This window comes from Bufo bufo, chromosome 9, assembly GCF_905171765.1.
Source record: "Bufo bufo chromosome 9, aBufBuf1.1, whole genome shotgun sequence".
Lineage (NCBI taxonomy): Eukaryota > Metazoa > Chordata > Amphibia > Anura > Bufonidae > Bufo > Bufo bufo.
This window is the reverse complement of record NC_053397.1, coordinates 64610143-64631928: the sequence shown is the minus strand read 5'-3', so window position 1 is coordinate 64631928 and position 21786 is coordinate 64610143.

The following is a 21786-nucleotide window of genomic DNA, read 5'->3' as shown; positions in this document are numbered from 1 at the left end:
TTTTTATAGCAGCATACCCCTTTTTAAATCCCTCCATGCTGCAAGCACAGGGGCTTGTAGGACAGTCCGTAAAAACAGAGTGGGATACCCACAACCGCTGGTGTCCAAGCGTTTGGAGAAAGGAGCATCATTCGCTCTTGCAAGCGACCAGCTGCTTGCAGTGAAGTGGAAGGATAGGAAGGATGTCTACATGCTGACCATCGTGCATGCAGACAACACAGTAGCAGTTAGGGAGAGGGGGGCTACTGCTGACAAACACAAACCGGTCTGTGTGACAGACTACAATAGATTTATGGGAGGTGTAGACCTCTCGGACCAGGCGCTTCAACCCTACCTGGTGAAGCGAAAAAAACAGGGCCTGGTATAAAAAGATAGCAATCTACCTCATTCAGATTGCTACCTATAATAGTTTTCTTTTATTTAAAAAGTCCCAAGGAACCCTCAACTTCCTAGAGTTCCAGGAGTAGGTGGTTGAGAGTCTCGTGTTTCAGTCCCCCGCACCTGGGCAAGCCTTTGAATCTGAGGATGTTTGAAGGCTTTCAGAACGCCACTTCCCTCACCCCGTCCCTGCCCCTACCAGCAAGACATATCCTCAGAAACGATGCCGAGTGTATAGGAGGAGGGACACCCGAATTTACTGCCCCAGTTGCCCAATCAGGCCTCTGTAATTACCCCTGTTTTGAGACATACCATACGGTTGCTAATTATTAATTTTATTTAATACCAAAAAGGGTGGGTTGAACTTGGGGGGCTTTTCAGAAGTCAATTTATTCTCTTTTTCTGTTTAGTTTGTGGGCTTTCCAGGGAAGGAGGGATCCCTTTGGGATGGGTTGTGGAGAAAAAATTTATTTTACATTTTCTGATTTGTTTTCTTACTTTTCCTGATTTCATTTTTTATGACTATGTCCTGCCACACAAGGCTGTTAATTCCATTCACATTACTTGATCATGATATTGGCATGATATTTTTTTATTTGGAGGATCTCTAATGATTGAGTTGTTCCTCAGCAGTACACAAAGGTCTTTATTAAGAATTTACTTTTTGTGGACACCCCACAACACATCTAGATATATTGCCATCATTTTGTGAATTAGTGATCCATTACTGTTCCTACAGACGGTTCTGGACACTGTCCTTATATATATTTTGTAGGTGACTGGTTGATTGTGTGCATAGCAGTTTCTACCTTGCCGGGCAGGGGCCTGTTATGGTGCACCGCGTCACTTAGCACGTTCGTCCTTGAATGCCAGCTTGTCATTACAGCCCTATCGGTGTTATTGTATCTTGTAAACAAACTGGAATTTCCAACATAGTTCCAACATATAATAATTTTGCACTCTGCATGCTTACATGTGTGCATTGGGACCTGAACCATTTTCAGTTTATTATCTGAAAGGCCCCAGGTGCTCCTTTATGTTTGGGACCTGCCGTGTGTCAAGACATAAGATTAGGGCCACAAAGTGATATTTCTGAAGACAGGAGAAATGTGGTAATACATTTTGGGGTGTACTTCTTCATTTTCATGTGCTCTGTAGAAAAAAATCTGTCTTTAAATAAACACTTTTGTGTTTTTTTGCCTGCTTAGCATTAATTTCTGCTAAAAACTAGGGGTCTAAAAGCTCAGTAAACCCCTAGATGAATACCTTAGGGGGTCTAGTTTTCAAAATGGGGTCATTTATGGGGGTTTCTATAATTTTGGCAGCTCAACGCCATTACAAGTGTGCAATGGGGACTGAACCATTTTCAATTTATTATCTGAAAGCCACTGGGTGCTCCTTCATGTTTGTGCTCTGCCGTGTGTCAAGACATAAGATTATGGTCACAAAGGGGGTATTTATGAAGACAGGAGAAATGGGGTGATACATTTTGGGGTGTACTTCTTCATTTTCATCAGCTTTGTAGAAAAAGAAAACTGTCTTTAAATTGACACTTTTGTGTAAAAAATTAAAAGTGTATTTTTTTTTCACCTGCTTAGCATTAATTTCTTTAAAAGACTAGGTGTCAAAAAACTCATTACACCCAGAAATGAATACGTTAAGGGGTCTAGTTTTCGAAATGGGGTCACTTTTGGGGGGGTTCTATTATTCTGACACTTATAAGCCTCTGTAAACTTGGCTTGTTGCAGGAAAAAATCTGTACGTTCAAATGATAAGTCTCCTAAATTAAAATAAAAATGTTTTAATTTTTTTGTAAGTGCAGCCAAAATAAAGTAAAGATGTGGAAATATATTTCTGATAAAAATATTGAAATTTTCATAGGTTTTTAAGCTTTTCAATAAAGATACCCATATTTTATCGGTAAAATTTTACCACCTAAGTAAAGTACAATGTGTAATGAGAAAACAATGTCAGAATTACTTTGATGTGCAAAACCTTTACGAAGTTATTCTCTGCTAAAGTGACACATGTCAGATTTCCAAAATCTGGCTTGGTCATTAAAGGGGTTCTCCGGGCTTAAAGGGTTTCTGTCACCCCACAAAACTCATTTTATTTTTTTGGGATAGTTATATTCCTTATAGCGCGATATAGGAGAATATAATGGTCTTACTTACTTTCATGCGGCCGATTCTTTAGAAAACTAAGTTTTATAATATGTAAATCAGGGCTCTATCAGCAAGTAGGGCGTCTACTTGCTGGTAGCCGCAGCAGAAAACCGCGGGATCTCCTCCTCCGGCCGGCCCTGTCAGTATTTCAAAAATCGCGCGCCTCTGTTCAATCGGCGCAGGCGCTCTGAGATGAGGAGGCTCGTCTCCTCAGCACTCCCTCAGTGCGCCTGCGCCGATGACGTCTTCTCTTTCGGTGATGTCATCGGCGCAGGCGCACTGAGGGAGTGCTGAGGAGACGAGCCTCCTCATCTCAGAGCGCCTGCGCCGAATGACCAGAGGCGCGCGATTTTTGAAATACTGACAGGGCCGGCCGGAGGAGGAGATCACGGCTGGCCCTGTCAATCAACACGGCGAGGGGGCGGTTTTCTGCTGCGGCTACCAGCAAGTAGACGCCCTACTTGCTGGTAGAGCCCTGATTTACATATTATAAAACTTCGTTTTCTAAAGAATCGGCCGCATGAAAGTAAGTAACAGCATTATATTCTCCTATATCGCGCTATAAGGAATATAACTATCGAAAAAAAAAAAATGAGTTTTGTGGGGTGACAGAAACCCTTTAACCTTTTTTTTCTGGATTAAAAGCTAACCTAAAAGCTAACCTGTGGAGGAAAGAATATTGAGCACACACTTACCTTCCACAGCGCAGCCGGTTCCGAGATCCACGTGACTGCTCCTGTCGGGCTTTCTTGTCTTGTACATCCGTATGTCAGTTCCAGTAAAGACAGAACATGTCCTATTCTGGTCTTCAAAATGAGGACCTCAAATCCATAGAACTCAATGGGACTGCAAAAAATGTGCATCCCAAAAGGGATACGGTTGTGTGCATAAGGGTTTAGATACACAGCTCAGTAGGTTTTATGATACAAAATGGAATTAGTTACACAGCTCAGCAGGCTGTATCATAGAAGATGGGATTGGATACACACTTCAGCAGGCAGTATCGTACAGAACAGGCTCTGTATCAGGCACGCATAAATGTTAGGATTAGATACAGATGTGTTTGGACGTGCTTGCCGATTCCAGCTGTTTATCACTCTCTGGAGATAGTGAGGGAAGAGCCTGTGGACGGTCAGTGATGAGTTTAGATACACAGCTCAGCAGGCTGTATCACACAGGATAGGATTAGATACACATGTGAGGGAAGAGCCTGTGGACAGTCAGTGATGGGATTTAGACACTGAGTGAGAAGTAGATTCATGTCTGGGTGTAGAAAGATAGACACAGGAGTTATAGACAGGGCCGCTGATAGAAATCATGGGGCCCCGTACAGCATACATGACGGGGCCCCCTTCAGCTCCACCCCCTGATCCCTCCTTCAGCCACACCCCTGGCCCCGCCCTTGGCCCCTCCCCAGACGCCGCCTTGAAACAACATGCAGATTTGTCTACAAGTGATATTTATGGCGCTGGGGGGTCGTCTGTGAATGGCGCTGTTATGGAGGGGATCTGTGAATGGCACTGTTATGGAGGGGATCTGTGAATGGCACTTTTATGGAGGGGATCTGTGGATGGCACTGTTATGGAGGGGATCTGTGGATGGCACTGTTATGGAGGGGATCTGTGGATGGCACTGTTATGGAGGGGATCTGTGGATGGCACTGTTATGGAGGGGATCTGTGGATGGCACTGTTATGGAGGGGATCTGTGGATGGCACTGTTATGGAGGGGATCTGTGGATGGCACTGTTATGGAGGGGATCTGTGGATGGCACTGTTATGGAGAGGATCTGTGGATGGCACTGTTATGGAGGGGATCTGTGGATGGCACTGTTATGGGGGGATCTGTGGATGGCACTGTTATAGAGGGGGATCTGTGGATGACACATACCGTATATAGCATCTTATGCTATGTGTCATCCACAGATACCCCTCCATAACAGTGCCATTCACAGTCAGATACCCTCCATAACAGTGCCATCCACAGATCCCCCCCATAACAGTCATCCACAGATCCCCCCCATAACAGTGTCATCCACAGATCCCCCCATAACAGTGTCATCCACAGATCCCCCCCATAACAGTGTCATCCACAGATCCCCCTCCATAATGGTGCCATCCACAGATCCCCCCCATAAGTGTCATCCACAGACCCCCCGGCCCCCCCCATAAGTGTCATCCACATGACAGACCCCCCCCCCATAACAGTGCCATCCACGGATCCCCCGCCCTCCCTATAACAATGACGTCATCCATATAGATCCCCCCCCGCCACTCACAGTAGTATACATTAATAAATCGGTGCAGCCGTGCAGGCTGCAGACAGTAACTTTAATTTTAGCACAGGCACAGCGCTCATCTCTTTACTAAAATACTACCTTACATTCAGCTCCTGCCTCCTCCCTCCAACCTCCAGCCTCCAGTAACAAGTGCGGGCGGCAGCGCTCACTCACTGACGTCACGCGCCTGCGCCGCCTAGTGGGAGGAGCAGGCGTGTGACGTCAGTGAGTGAGCGCCGCCCCCACACTGCCTGCTGTTACTGGAGCCAGCCCACTGACAGCAAAAAAATTAAAATGGCTCGGGAGTCGGCAAAGGCGTCTCTAGCTTTCAAATTTTGGGGGGGGCACACTGGGGGCCAAGACAAAAGTAGGGGGGGCAGCTATAACAACGATACATTTACACAAGTACGCTTAGAAATGCTGCAATACTTTACCCAATACCTAAAACCGCAACAGGGAAGAAAAGTCCAGCTGTCTGTGGATGACACTTTTATAGAGAGGGGGATCTGTGGATGACACTGCTATGGAGGGGATCTGTGGATGCCACATACCGTATATAGCATCTTATGCTATATGTGTCATCCCCAGATCCACCCCATGACAGTGTCATCCCCATTTCCCCCTCCCTATAACAGTGTCAACCACAGATCTCCCTCCCTATAACAGTGTCATCCACAGATCTCCCTCCCTATAACAGTGTCATCCACAGATCTCCCTCCCCGCCTCTCACAGGAGTGTACATATATAAAATAAACATATTTCACATGAACACTTACAATTACTTGGCTTGGCCCTTGGGGATCTCGGACGCCCCTTCAACACTTTGGCCGGGGGCTCGGCGGAGCTGAAGTTGTGTTTTATCCTAATGAGAAAGATTTCATAATAAGGATTTGGAGAAGGGGCAGAGGGATAGCAGAGCAGGGAGAGGCCGGTGCTGCTACTAGGGGGTCATACCATGGGGGAGTAATAAAACCCACCATAATGCCCCCCAGTAGAAATAATTCTCCTTATAATGTGCAAAACATACCCCCTTATGCCCCCAGTTGAGCTAATGTCCCCCATAATGTGGCAGTATAAAATACCCCTATATAGTGCACCAGTAAATGCCTCCATAGTGCTCCTCTCCCCCCTTCCTGCTAGTGCCCCCCATAATGTACCAGTATAAAATGTCCCATATATCGTGCCCCGGTAGATGCCCTCAGTGTCCCCCATAATTTGCAAGTATAAAATACCCCTTCTTAGTGCCCCCCGTAGATGAGCCCATAGTACTCCTCTCTCCCCTTCTCCATAGTACCCACCATAATGTGTCCCAGTATAAAATGCTACTGTACAGAGCCCCCCATATAAAACACCCCTTCTTTGTGGCCTCAGTAGATGCCCCTATAGTGCCCACCAATAATGTGCCGGTAATAAGTGCCCTCAATAACGTGCCAGTAACAAGAGCCCCCCAATGTGCCAGTAATAAGCCCCCATCACGTGCCAGTAACAAGAGCCCCCATCACGTGCCAGTAATAAGCCCCCCATCACGTGCCAGTAATAAGCCCCCCATCACGTGCCAGTAATAAGCCCCCATCATGTTCCAGTATTAAGTCCCCCCATCATCATGTGCCAGTATTAAGTCCCCCCATCATCATGTGCCAGTATTAAGTCCCCCATCATCATGTGCCAGTATTAAGTCCCCCCCCATCATCATGTGCCAGTATGAAGTCCCCCCCCATCATCATGTGCCAGTATTGTAATAAGCCCCCCCAATGTGCCAGTAACACTATTGTAAAAAAAAACAACAAAAAAACACTTATACTTACCTACAGTAAGTGTCAGCGATGCGATGCAGCCTCTTCCTGTGTCCCACGCTGTAATGTAAGGCTCAGGCGGAATGATGACATCATTGCGCCGGCCTCTGATAGGCTGCCGGCCTAGTGCCTGCAGCCAGGGGCGTACATAAAAATCACTGGGCCCCATAGCAGGAATCTAAATTGGGCCCCCATTCCCCTTTTATAGCCCCTCCCTTTGTTCCATGAACTATTCTTGCTGCTGCGTTTTATAATTTATGCCATCAGGGCCGGATTGGGATTACAAAACAGCCCTGGCACACAAAAGAGGTATAATAGATGCAGTGTGTACAGATGTATATTATATACAGCAGTGTACTGATATGTGAGGTACGCGGTATAATATATGCAGTGTGTACAGGTATATAGTATATTCCCTAGTGTTCTGATATGTGAGGTACAGGGTATAATAGACGCAGTGTGTACAGGTATATAGTATATACAGCAGTGTACTGATATGTGAGGTACGGGGTATAATAGATGCAGTGTGTACAGGTATATAGTATATACAGCAGTATACTGATATGTGAGGTACAGGGTATAATATATGCAGTGTATACAGGTATACAGTATATACAGTAGTGTAATATGTGAGGTATGAGGTATAATAGATGCAGTGTGTACAGGTATATAGTAAATACAGCAGTGTATTGACACCTCGTACCTCAGATATCAGTACACCGCTGTATATACTATATATCTGTACACACTGCATCTATTATACCTCGTACCTCACATATATAGTATATACAGAAGTGTACTGATATCTGTACACACAGCATCTATTATACCTTGTACCTCACATATCAGTGCACTGCTGTATATATTATATATCTGTACACACTGCATCTATTATACCTCATACCTCACATATCAGTACACTGCTGTATATATTATATATCTGTACATATTGCATGTATAATACTGTGTAATATATGCAGTGTGTGTGCATGTATGTGTGTGTATCTATATATATATATTACACACAGAGCAGTGTATTGATGTGACACATACAAGGTATAATACTGAGATGCAGTGTTTATAGAAATATGTGGTCAGTTAGGCTACTTTCACACTAGCGTTCGGAGCGGATCCGTCTGATGTTTCATCAGACGGATCCGCTCCGATAATGCAGACGTTCGCATCCGTTCAGAACGGATCCGTCTGCATTAAAACTTAGAAAATTTTCTAAGTATGAAAGTAGCCTGAGCGGATCCGTTCAGACTTTACATTGTAAGTCAATGGGGAACGGATCCGCTTGAAGATTGAGCCATATAGTGTCATCTTCATGCGGATCTGCCCCCATTGACTTACATTGTAAGTCCGGACGGATCCGCTCGCCTCCGCGCGGCCAGGCGGACACCCGAACGCTGCAAGCAGCGTTCAGGTGTCCGCTCACTGAGCGGAGCGGAGGCTGAACGCTGGCAGGCGGATGCATTCTCAGTGGATCCACCTCCACTGAGAATGCATTGGGGCCAGACGGATGCGTTCGGGGCCGCTCGTGAGCCCCTTAAAACGGAGCGCACGAGCGGACACCCGAACGCTAGTGTGAAAGTAGCCTTATACATTATGGTCACTGTGTGTGTGAGGTACATGAGGTAGTGGTAACTGTCTGAAGTATTATACATGAGTGAGCAATGAGTGAAAACAGGGCATGGAGGGGGGGGGGGGGTAAATGATGAAAAGTGGAGGACCTCCTTTTACCTCTCCATTCCAGTCTGTATGGATCAATGCAGAGCTGCTGGTGAACTTCTAATACTTGCTGTTAGGGGTTGAAGGACCTGTGATGATGTCATCACAGGTCCTGGCAGATATACCTTTGAAACCTAGGAACTACACCATTTTTGGTGCAGTTCCTTTGCTAGATTCTGCAGGACCTGTGATGTTGAAGATGATGTCATCACAGGTCCTGGCAGATGCACTGTTCTAACCTGGGAACTACACTTTACACTGTGCAGTTCCCTTACAGGACCTGTGATGACATCATCAAAGGTCCTTTAGCTTTAGAAAGATTAACAAGAGCAATTAGGGGGCGGGGCCTCCTCTCCACTTCGGGGCCTGCCTGCAGCCTATCAGAGGAAGGGGAAGGGACACGCCTCTCCCTCCCCTGCACCTCCGCTGGCACAGGCAGGCAGTTTACAATGGAGATGAGCGCAATGGAAGCGCTCATCTCCCTGTGCCCGGCGGCGGCGGCGGCGGCGGCTCACTTGGGGGGGGGTCATATTAGTTGGGGGGGCACAGCATGATGTAGGGGGGGCCGTGGCCCCCTCTGGCCCCCCCCTGGCGACGCCACTGGGAGTCGGCAGCCCGGGCCCCCCTGCCAGCCGGGCCCGGTACAACTGGGCCAGCTGTACTGGCCTATCAGCGGCCCTGGTTATAGATGGAGTAGCCGCTGCAGGCAGAACAGAGTAGGGGGCGTGGTCAGCCTGTGACTCATCTCTGTGCAGTGCAGCCAGGCTTGTGTATCAATAAAGTTATGTATTCAACAAAACAAGAAGGGGAGAAAGTAAACAGATCTGCCAGGATAATGTGATGTCTTCCAGGGGGGAAGGAAAGCTCGGACATGAAAAACAGGTACCGTATTGGGGGCATATGTATGCATGGTGAAGGGTGTTAGGAGCACATAAAAAGAATTTAGATTTTGGGAACTGACCACCTCTTTAAGGCCCAAACAGGCTTGGTCACTAAGGGGTTAATTAAACTGCCACTATTAAGGCATTTAGGACCACAGGAATCTTTTTTATTTTTGTTTTGTCACATTCTGAGAACCATAATATTCTTAGCTTTCTGTCGATGTGGCTATACAAGGGCTTGTTTTTTGCAGGATGAGCTGTCATTTGTAATGCTACCATTTGGGGTAAATGTGACTTATTTGCTCTGTTTATTTTGCATATTAGTAGGAGTCACTTTTGTTATACTGGACACATTTTTCAGTAACATTTCTTTTAGAATTTTTCAGGTTCTGATGTGGTTGGAAAATCTTTAAGACATTTGGGGACTAGTGTTGACCGAGCACCCAGGCACAATGGAAGCCAATGGGAGAACCCCAGGCACCCCCTGCTCGGAAGAGAAGAGGGTGTCTGGTTCATAAAAGAAGGTTAGAAATTAATGGAAACTCCATCAAAATGGTTTGGAAACAGCATTAAGAGGATAGCTGGATGCGTCTTAGACTCCTATTATGTATGACATACAATAGACAACCACACAAAGGCTATATGCCAAAAGCCAGGTATGTGGAAGCCAAAAATCTATCCATGAGATATATAACAGCCAGCATACCTTACAATGGCAGCCTTGTGCACTATGAGACATTCCAAACCAGCTCTCATCTGACTGAGAGCCAGTAAGCATCAAAGTTGCTTCACATCTGTTGGATGGCTTGGGTGGACCTGCGCACCTAGATCAATATCATTAGGGTGACAAAAAGTTTTCTGATTGTCCTAACATAATATTCAATAACCTTCCTATACAGTTTTGTCATGTAAAAACTCATTTGCATAGACATGGGTATATGGGAAAGACATGCAAATGAGCAGAATCTGCCTTGTTTTTCAGCTGTCATAAGACTATGAAAACCCATAGATGGAGCTATTGAGTTATGAACAGCGCCATCTATTGGTTTCACAGTCTTATGACAACAGACTAATAGTTTTGTCAGAAGACTATGAAACCAATAGATGGCGCTGTTCATAACTCAATAGCACCATATATTGGTTTCATAGTCTTCTGACAAGAATATTAGACTATGAGTCTTATGACAAGCTTATTAGTGTAGCCTTTTGCATGGAAAATTCGCAATAAAAATTTGCGATTAGAATATTCGCGATCTACACTGAGTTATTACACAACTTTCCCAGTGTCAGATTTTATCACTGAGTTATTACTCAGCTTTCCCATTGTCAGATTTTATCACTGAGTTATTACCCAGCTTTCCCAGTGTCAGATTTTATCACTGAGTTATTACCCAGGTTTCCCAGTGTCAGATATCATCCTAGTGTAGATCGCGAATATTCTAATCGCAAATTTTTATTGCGAATTTTCCATGAAAAAGACTACACTGTCATAAGACTCAGTCTAATATTCTTGTCAGAAGACTATGAAACCAATAGATGGCGCTATTGAGTTATGAACAGCGGCATCTGTTGGTTTCATAGTATTCAATATGTGAGAGAGAATCTAAATCGAACATCCTCATTACTATGCTTTTGATATAAGAACTGCTTTAAATTTCAGCATGATAAAAAATGGCTATACAGCACTATTATCAATCTATTGCTATGCACTATTAAGAGGCATTAGTATACAGTTTGATCAAAGAGCATAGGCCCACTTACCACGACAAGGTTGCCTCTTCAAGTGGGGACCTACTCTAACTTTGGTGCGGCACTGTGCGGTGACTATCGTGCCCCCACACCGCTCTAGCAGGCAATGGGACCCAGCAGCCACACAGCGCCCTCACTGTGCGGCAAAGCCACCTAGGCCCCATCACTCCACCAGCACAGCACAAAAGCAGCGACGGCCACCGTCCAGCACCGCATAATGTGAACAGGTGCAAAGAGCTCACCTGTTCACAGCCTCTCAGGAACACCAACTGAGAGGTGGTAGGAATTTGCCTGCTGGAGCAGTGTTGGGGCACGATAGTCACCGCACAGTGCAGCGCCAAAGTTAGAGTAGGTCCCCACTTGAAGATAGGGTTGTTGCGGGTATCGAAATTTCGATACCCAATCGATACTTTTGTCCCGGTATCGATACGATACCGGGATTTCCGTTTTTTCGATACTGGGCTGCGCTTCTGCGCAGTCTAGTATCTCTGAACATGAGCGCGCTGCTCTCAGCGCGCTCATGTTCTCTCTCAGCAGCACGGGGAGAAGGAAGCTGTCCTCCCTCCCCCTGTGCTGCTGCCGCTGCCACCAATGAGAAGAGAGGGGCGGAGGAGGGGCGGCAATGAGAAGAGAGGGGCGGAGGAGGGGCGGCAATGAGAAGAGAGGGGGTGGAGGAGGGGCGGCAATGAGAAGAGAGGGGCGGAGGAGGGGCGGGCGCACTGCGCCACCAATGATAGGATTACTATCGGAGCGATGGGAGGAGACATCAGCTTCACTAGTGGGCGTTCCTTTTCCCTGCGCTGCGATTGGACAGCGCTACAGCCAGGGAGAAGGAACGCCCACTAGTGAAGCTGATGTCTCCTCCCATCGCTCCGATAGTAATCAGCAGCATGTGGAGCAGGAGAGGAGACAGTAATGGGGCACTGCGGGCGAACGGAGCGGCGCCCAGGACTAAATGGTGAGTGCTGAGACATCGCTGGGCGCCGCTCTGTGTGGCCTAATAGTGAAAGTCTGGACTCATATACAGTAGTCAGTCTTTAACACATACAGGAGGCGGGTGCCGGCAGCAGAATCGCATTGCCGGCACCCTGCCCCTGACAGGGAGCTGCGATCAGCGGCAGTTAACTGCCGCTGATCTGCTAGTACCCGCCTCCTGTATAAAGGGGTAAAATCATTGGTGGTGCAGTGTGCCCCCCCCCCTCAATCCCCCCATCCCATTAAAATCATTGGTGGCACAGTGCGCCGGCCCCTCTCAACCCTCCAGTATTAAAATCATTGGTGGCAGTGGCCACAGGGACCTCTCCACTCCCCCTCATTGGTGGTGCAGTGGCAGCTTCTGATCGGAGCCCCAGCTGTGTAAGCCTGGGGCTCCGATCGGTTACCATGGCAGCCAGGACGCTACAGAAGCCCTGGTTGCCATGGTAACATCCCTGATGCTGTGTGCACAAAGCACAGAGCAGCAGGGACAGTGTGGAGTCCTATTCACCCTGATAGAGATCTATCAGGGTGAATAGGAAAAGGGATGAAAGATCCCAGGTTCTAGCCCCTAAGGGGGGAAATAGTTATTAAATAAAAAGTGAAAAAAAAAAACCCACTAAAATATGAAGTATAAATCACCCCCCTTTTCCCAATTTCACATATAAAATATATAAATAAACATATTACATCGCCACGTCAGAAAAGTCCAAACTATTAAAATATAAAAAAAAAAATCTAGGTGGTGAATGCCGGAACAGAAAAAATAAAATAAAAACTGCGCGATTCGCCATTTTTAAAAATGAGGAATGCACGTGGCTTTTTTTGTTTATTTTTTTCGCGTGGTATCGAATGGTATCGAGTATCGCAATACTTTTTCATGGTATCGAAACCGAATCAAAAATTTGGTATCGCAACAACTCTACTTGAAGAGGCAACCTTGTCGTGGTAAGTGGGCCTATGCTTTGTGATCCAACTGTATACTAATGCCTCCTAATAGTGCATAGCAATAGATTGATAATAGTGCTGTTTAGCCATGTTTTATCATGCTGAAATTTAAAACAGTTGTTATATCAAAAGCATAGTAATGAGGATGTGCGATTCAGATTTTCTCTCACATATTGAATATATTTGCATAGACTTTCCTTTTCCCCCCTCTGGATCAGCACTCTTCCCTATTCGGCTTAGGTGCTTTTAATTAGCAGAAGTCTGCAAAGGGTTTATAAATTCCTACCACCTCTCAGTTGGTGTTCCTGAGAGGCTGTGAACAGGTGAGCTCTTTGCACCTGTTCACATTATGCGGTGCAGGACGGTGGCCGTCGCTGCTTTTGTGCTGTGCTGGTGGAGTGATGGGGCCCAGGGCCTAGGTGGCTCTGCTGCACAGTGAAGGCGCTGTGTGGCTGCTGGGTCCCATTGCCTGCTGGAGCCGTGTGGGGGCACGATAGTCGCTGCACAGTGCCGCGCCAAAGTTAGAGTAGGTCACCACTTGAAGAGGCAACCTTGTCGTGGTAAGTGGGCCTATGCTCTTTGATCAAACTGTATACTAATGCCTCCTAATAGTGCATAGCAATAGATTGATAATAGTGCTGTATAGCCATTTTTTATCATGCTGAAATTTAAAACAGTTGTTATATCAAAAGCATAGTAATGAGGATGTGCGATTTAGATTCTCTCTCACATATTGAATATATTGGTTTCATAGTCTTCTGACAAAACTATTAGTCTGTTGTTATAAGACTGTGAAACCAATAGATGGAGCTGTTTATAACTCAATAGCACCTTCTATGGGTTTTCATAGTCTTATGACAGCTGAAAAACAAGGCAGATTCTGCTCATTTGCATGTCTTTCCCATATGCCCATGTCTATGCAAATGAGTTTTTACATGACAAAACTATATAGAAAGGTTATTGAATATTATGTTAGGACAATCAGAAAACTTTTTGTCACCCTAATGATATTGATCTAGGTGCGCAGGTCCACCCAAGCCATCCAACAGATGTGAAGCAACTTTGATGCTTATTGGCTCTCAGTCATATGAGAGCTGGTTTGGAATGTCTCATAGTGCACAAGGCTGCCATTGTAAGGTATACTGACTGTTATCTGTCTCATGGATAGATTGTTGGCTTCCTCATACCTGGCTTTTGGCATATAGCATTTGTGTGGTTGTCTATTGTATGTCATAGATAATAGAAGTTCAAGACGCATCCAGCCATCCTCTTAATGCTGTTTCCAAACCATTTTGATGGGGTTTCCATCAATTTCTAACCTTTTTTTGTGAACCAGACACCCTCTCTTCTTCAGAGCAAGGGGTGCCTGGTTTGATGCTCGGGTCTCCCATTGACTTTCATTGTATTAAATTGTACTCGAGCACCCGAAGAATTCGGCCAAGCACTCGGATCTGCCGAGCATAGTGATGCTTGAGCCGAACAGCACTTCGGCCGAGCATGCTCGCTCAACACTATTGGGAACACATTTATTAAGACTGTGTCTGGTAAATGGAAGAGTGCAAAATGAAAGACTCATGTCTCATCAGAGAGTCGCACGTGGGTAGTGGTGTAAAAGCATCATCATTTGGGCTGCAATTAGTAGGATATTCAGGTGGAGGCAAAAACCTCATGCATAGCTGTGTAGGTGGTGGTAGTAGTAGTACTTGTTGTTCTGTCCTCAGCTGTGAATCTAGTTATTTGTGTGTATATACCAGTTGAGACATTACAATTGCCTGCGTTTGCTTGCATTATTACAGCATGTTACTGTATGTATGCACTGTACAGTTGATATATATTCTGAAATACTACTGTTATTTTCTCCTGTAGTTTTACCTTTCCTTTCACAATCTACTAGCAATAAAAAAGAAGGTTACAGCTTCACAGCCTTTTTCTTATGTAGAGAGGGGGTTTAGCTACATGTCCGATTACACACTGTGCTAACGTGTATGAAGACAGTATACTTGTAGTCATGGTTGTGGTGGTAGAGGCAGTGTATGATGGTTTTTTTCCCACTAGGCTGGCACACAAAACCACAACCATGTGCAAGATCTGTGGGAATAAAATAAGCCATAGGAGTTGAAACACAAACACAGGTATCAGGGATCTATTGCAGCAAGTGTGGCGGCATCACCAGATCCTTTGGGAAAATCAAACTGACCAGCATTCTAAATTGTATCAAGTCTGTCCTCTTTCTCCCAGTCTTCTTTGTAGGGCCAGGCCACATTCCCAAGCAATACAAAGTCCTTGTCATGATCAGCTACTTCCTTTCCTGCTCAGACTCCTCCTCTCCGCTCCATTATGACAGATCCATCTTGACCGGCATTATTGTGGGCACACTGAACCCTCACCTGGCCAAGTTGCTAGCAGTGTATTTGCTGCTATACCACTAAGTTAGTCGCCCAAATTTAATCCTACTCTATGGTATTAGTACTTCTGGACACGTGTCCGTAAAAATGATCTAATTTTTAAAATGTCGTGCAGTTTCACGCACAGTCTCATGGAGTTCCGAGCACAGTGTCATCTCAGAGAGGGTATTTGGTGAAGCATGGCACTGGTATTTCTGGCCAGCCGTCTGTGAAAATTGTTTCCTTTTAGAAGTGTTGCGCAGTTCTGCGGCTTCATCCAAATTTTATTCTTCTCTATGGCAGTAGTACTTCTGGCCAACTGTCTGTAAAAATTGTCTCATTTTTGAAATGTTGTGCAGTTTGGTGCCTTAACCAAAATTGCTGTATGATATTCGTACTTATACACAGCTGTCCATTTAAATAAAAATGACTGTGACCTTTCCCCAGCACATACTGGGGGACATTTATCAATGCTTTTATGCCACAATTGTGGTTTAAAAAAGCCACACATTATGGCGCACGACATCTGTGCACCATAATTTGCAACTTTTTGAGCTTCTCAACACTTTTTTATGATGTGCCTCTTAACAAATCAGGCGCATCTCAAGCCAACGCAGGGAGATCAAGACTGGTGGAGGGATTCGCCAGTCTTGATATATCTTCCCCACTGTGTTCCCTGACCCCATGGACTTCTGGGCACACAGATTGGAAACAGTGACTGGCCCAGTATGCTCTTGCTGTACTGTCTTGTCCAGCTTCTAGTGTCTTCTCGGACAGTTTTCAGCACAGCAGGTGGTGTCTTCACACCCAAATGGACCAAGCTGTTTTGTCAAAATGAATGAGGTATGGATCTGTGAGGATTTTCACACACCTCTGGCTGAGGCCAATGAATAAATCTTTTATTGATTGCCAGCGCTATCACTCTACAGCCGCTGTCTGCCTGCCTACTATCATGTCACTACAGTATGCCTCCTGCTGCTGCATCCACCACGGCAACTGCTACTCTCTGTTGCTAAGTCCCCTACTGCCACTTCAATTACCCCTACTGCCACTTCAATTACCCCTACTGCCACTTCAATTACCCCTACTGCCACTTCCATTACCCCTACTGCCACTTCCATTATCCCTACTGCCACTTCCATTATCCCTACTGCCACTTCCATTATCCCTACTGCCACTACCATTATCCCTACTGCCACTACCATTACCCCTACACAGCTGCAACTACTATGACTACCACCCTAACATAGCTGCACACACATCTAATTACTGCCTTAACTCTTCCATGCTGTGCTGTCATTGCTGCCACTATTACCCCTGTACAGCTTACCTTTTTCACTATTACCCATACACACCTTACCCTTTCCACATCCACACTGTACAGCTTCTGCTCCCAAATAAAAGGAGGATTATTTCAGGCTTGTTCAAATTCAGAACAAGTCACTGTTTCTTCTGACACAGGAGACACACTCCCGACCGCTCGCTGTTTTAGTAGCTCCCATTGTGGTGCATGAGAGCTACTGAACCAGCATAGCACAGGAAGCTATGCTGTTGCTTAGTTAGGAAAACATCATAGCTTGCTATGCTATGCATAGCTCTCATGCACTACAATGGGAGCTACTGAAATAGCAAGCCCAGAGCACTCTGCTTTTTTTTCTGGCTGGCTGTTGATCAGGACTGTGTCTCATCTCACTTTAGTAATGGCTAGATGAGACAAACCCTTTAACTTGTGTGTGTATAAACAGGGGCAGGTATATGTCCCCATTTTTTTGGGATGTTATATAACACCCCAGAGTGGTGTTACCACTTCTGCACCTTGCTACTATCTTTTATGGTCTAACCTGTATGTCATCTATTTATTTCCAGGTCCCTCAACACTGTGCATTTATATTAATGTTATGTAACTGTGTAATGTGCCTGGTTCACCAGAAGGTGGCAGCAAACACGGCAGAGCTGTACTTAGGTAGAATGGAACTCTCCATTCCATTCTAACCCCCCTCTGGAGAGAAGTGGGCTAGTCCTACTTCCTGCAGGAAGGGTGGGGACCAGTTCCAGTTAGTTCTAGTTTACCCCCAGCAAGGGCAAGGGTGTGCAGGGGCACGTCTCTGCTGGACGTGCCCACGCCAGCAAGAGCAAAAGCTTAAAGCCTCAAGAGCCAGGAGATTAGTTCCTCGGCTGAAGATAAGTCAAACTAAAGAGTGGAGTGCAGCATCAAGAAGAAGCTTATTTATCCAGTTAGAAAACGGGAGAAAGGAAGCTCAGAGTACCAATAATAGTAATAGCAAAATTAATATTTTATTGAATCAAGAACATAATAAAAAGACACATATACAGTAGATGCCAAAGACAGGGAAGGGGGAGCAGGGAAGGAGAGAACAAGCGCCACCCTGGATGGCCACACAGGTCACAAAATACATAAATATATAAATAATAATAATAATAATATCATCATGAAAGTGCATAAGGTACAGTGACCAGCTCATGAGCCGTATACAGAAAATATATGAATGATGATATGAGGTAAGGTAGGGATCAATGAGAAAGCCAACCACGGCAATGGTGCATAATATGCTGACCAGAGTAAAATATGAGAATGGTATAAAGCCAGCAAGATAATAATAGCGCCAAGTGAGGGGTCTCAGCATCGGCAGCACATGAGCCGTGGGAGGGAAACAATGATCAGACACTTACCTCAAAGTGGACCTAGTGTGGACACAGAGAACCAGGATGGCGCTACCCCAACGCGCGTTTCGGCGTGCCTTCGTCAGGGGGTAACGCCATCACTGTGAACCAGATATTTACAGTCTCCTTAAACCAATGAGAGAACAGCACTTACTCGTCCCCAGGTGTGTATGCTGGCTGGCACGCGTAAATCAAACACTAACACATCCGGCAGTCCCACAGCCGGCGTCCCGTCGACACGCCCACATCACGTGACAAGTCACCTGATCGGGCGGCATGACGTAAGGACGCTCGGGCGTGAGGCGCCGGAGGCGGTGCCGGATGACGCGCGCACGCATCACAGAAGGGGAGGAGGAGCAGGACGGTAATGTAGCAGAATCTGATTCCCGACAATGAGGTGCATACTCTCCATAGAAAACAAGATAATACAACAGCACCTCAACAAATATCAATATTATAGATGCCAACCTTCCACTGATCATATAATAGAAGCTCTTTATGATGGCTCAACATATAAATACAAACTTTAGCAAGTGTGCAAATAAGCAGTAAATCTATACTGGTAGACATAATAGAAATGAGAAACAAGTCATGATTGAAACAGAGAATAACAATAGAATCCCAAGTGTGGTAGAGGTCCATGATTATAATAGAAGAATATAATTAATATAGACATAAAAACGCATCATAATAAAAAGTAGATTAGTGATGGTTCCATATAGTCACAGACCACATAATATACACATTGTGACACAATATGCCCCAAATATAGTACAATCATACATGAAAAGTGCAAATGTGCGCATATATTCATTGCCCAAATTGTAAGAGGGCTTCAAGTCCATAAATACAATAATAAATAAGTACAAAGATAATCAAGCTTCCCCTAAACATACATAGTGACCAATATATCAATACGTCCATGATTATCATAAAACAAAAAGACATGTAGAAATAGTGAAACAAAAAAGGTTTGTGTGTAATAAGAACGACACTGAACAGAAGTCAGTGATTTATAATTAACGTGGCCAATAATAGTGAACAATATTACATTGCACAGAGTGCAAATAGTGATAAAAATCACATGACATAAATAACATGATACCAGATGCAAATGTGCACAATTAATACACACGAGTGTGAATTAGTGTTCCTAGTGAAAGTGAACACAGTATGGTATACAATGTAGTGAGGAATGTGATGGAGAATAATACATAAAAAATTCATGGAAAATATGATGAAAAAAATGAAAAAAATATAAAAAATGAATGAAGGAATAAACAATAAAAAATAAAAAATAATACAGTACTGATAATAGTGAAAGGAGAATAGTGAAAGTTGGTAATATGTCAGGCACATTATAACAATATGTCACCAAAAAAGATAATATAATATCACAAGAATCTGTTAATACATTTGATGGCAACATAACAGGGCCTTTAGTGATAAAAAACAGCCGGAAAAAGAAGATCCAGTATCATCACAGATGAGGAAAGGAGAATGATGTCCTGCAAAAGGATCATAAAGTGCTGAAAAAGGGGGAGACAAAATTACAAAAAGTTAATAAAAATTGTAAAGTAATAACACACATGCTGTTAAGAAAAATGATGGGATCCACAGTTGTGGTCCCAGCGGTTACAAAAAAGCAGAGAAACCCAGACTGTCATTAAGGCCCCCGGGACGTAATGTCCCCAGGGTCCAGATCCAGCGGCTCTCACATTGAGCCAGCCTCTTGGACACATTTCCCGCACGTAGGTCAACCTGGATACAATCAATCCCCTTCACCCTAAGGAGCTTTGGATTGCATGAATGGAACTCCTTAAAGTGCCTCGCAATAGGTTTAAAAACCTCAGTTTCCTTCAGTTCCTGTGCATTAAAGATATCCCTCACGTGCTCCCTCACACTGACCCTTAGCTCTCGTGTTGTAAGACCAACATAGATCTTAGGGCAAGGGCACAGGGCATAATATACCACTCGTGTGCTAGAGCACGTGAGGGATTGTTTAATCTTAAATGTTCTGGTACCCGTAGAATCCATGAAATCAAAAGCACGTTCCATATTGGGACATGCAGCACATCTGCCGCATGGTCTGAAGCCAGTCTTGGGACCACCTTGTCCCGGAAACAATGGAAAAGAAGCCGGTTGAAGGTAGCCTCTGACCAAATTATCCCGCAGGGTATTAGCCCTGCGCGCTGTAACCAAGGGTCGTGGTGGTAGAAGTTTTCGCAAGACTGGGTCAGTCAATAGAATGGACCAGTGTGAGGCCAAGCAATTCCTCATCTCATCCCAATAGGAGTGGTACTTGCTAATGAATCTGATCTTATTATCGGGTACCCTATCTCCCTTGATCTGTAAGAGCTGAGTCTGTCCCTGGGTCTTGGCCTGCCAGTAGGCCTTTTTGATGGAGCGGTGACTGTAGCCTCGCCTGAGGAAACGGTCCCTCAGGTCACTGGCTTGTTTTTCAAAAGTCGCATCGTCAGGACATATCCGACGGATGCGTAGAAATTGGCCGATGGGAATTGCAGAGATGGTATTCTTAGGGTGTAAAGAGGTTGCATGCAAGTAGGCATTGACGGCTGTCTCCTTACGGAAAACATCAGTGCTGAGATGTCCACCACTATCCCTGAATATAGACACATCCAGAAAATCCACCCTATATCGGTGATGTGTATAGGTTAGTTTTATGTTTCTGGAATTGGTGTTAAGTAGTTTGAAAAAATCATGAAGTTGTTCCTCCGTTCCCTGCCAGATCATGAAGACGTCGTCTATGTACCGCGCCCATGACTACGTCCCGGGGGCCTTAATGACAGTCTGGGTTTCTCTGCTTTTTTGTAACCGCTGGGACCACAACTGTGGATCCCATCATTTTTCTTAACAGCATGTGTGTTATTACTTTACAATTTTTATTAACTTTTTGTAATTTTGTCTCCCCCTTTTTCAGCACTTTATGATCCTTTTGCAGGACATCATTCTCCTTTCCTCATCTGTGATGATACTGGATCTTCTTTTTCCGGCTGTTTTTTATCACTAAAGGCCCTGTTATGTTGCCATCAAATGTATTAACAGATTCTTGTGATATTATATTATCTTTTTTGGTGACATATTGTTATAATGTGCCTGACATATTACCAACTTTCACTATTCTCCTTTCACTATTATCAGTACTGTATTATTTTTTATTTTTTATTGTTTATTCCTTCATTCATTTATTTTTTATATTTTTTTCATTTTTTTCATCATATTTTCCATGAATTTTTTATGTATTATTCTCCATCACATTCCTCACTACATTGTATACCATACTGTGTTCACTTTCACTAGGAACACTAATTCACACTCGTGTGTATTAATTGTGCACATTTGCATCTGGTATCATGTTATTTATGTCATGTGATTTTTATCACTATTTGCACTCTGTGCAATGTAATATTGTTCACTATTATTGGCCACGTTAATTATAAATCACTGACTTCTGTTCAGTGTCGTTCTTATTACACACAAACCTTTTTTGTTTCACTATTTCTACATGTCTTTTTGTTTTATGATAATCATGGACGTATTGATATATTGGTCAATATGTATGTTTAGGGGAAGCTTGATTATCTTTGTACTTATTTATTATTGTATTTATGGACTTGAAGCCATCTTACAATTTGGGCAATGAATATATGCGCACATTTGCACTTTTCATGTATGATTGTACTATATTTGGGGCATATTGTGTCACAATGTGTATATTATGTGGTCTGTGACTATATGGAACCATCACTAATCTACTTTTTATTATGATGCGTTTTTATGTCTATATTAATTATATTCTTCT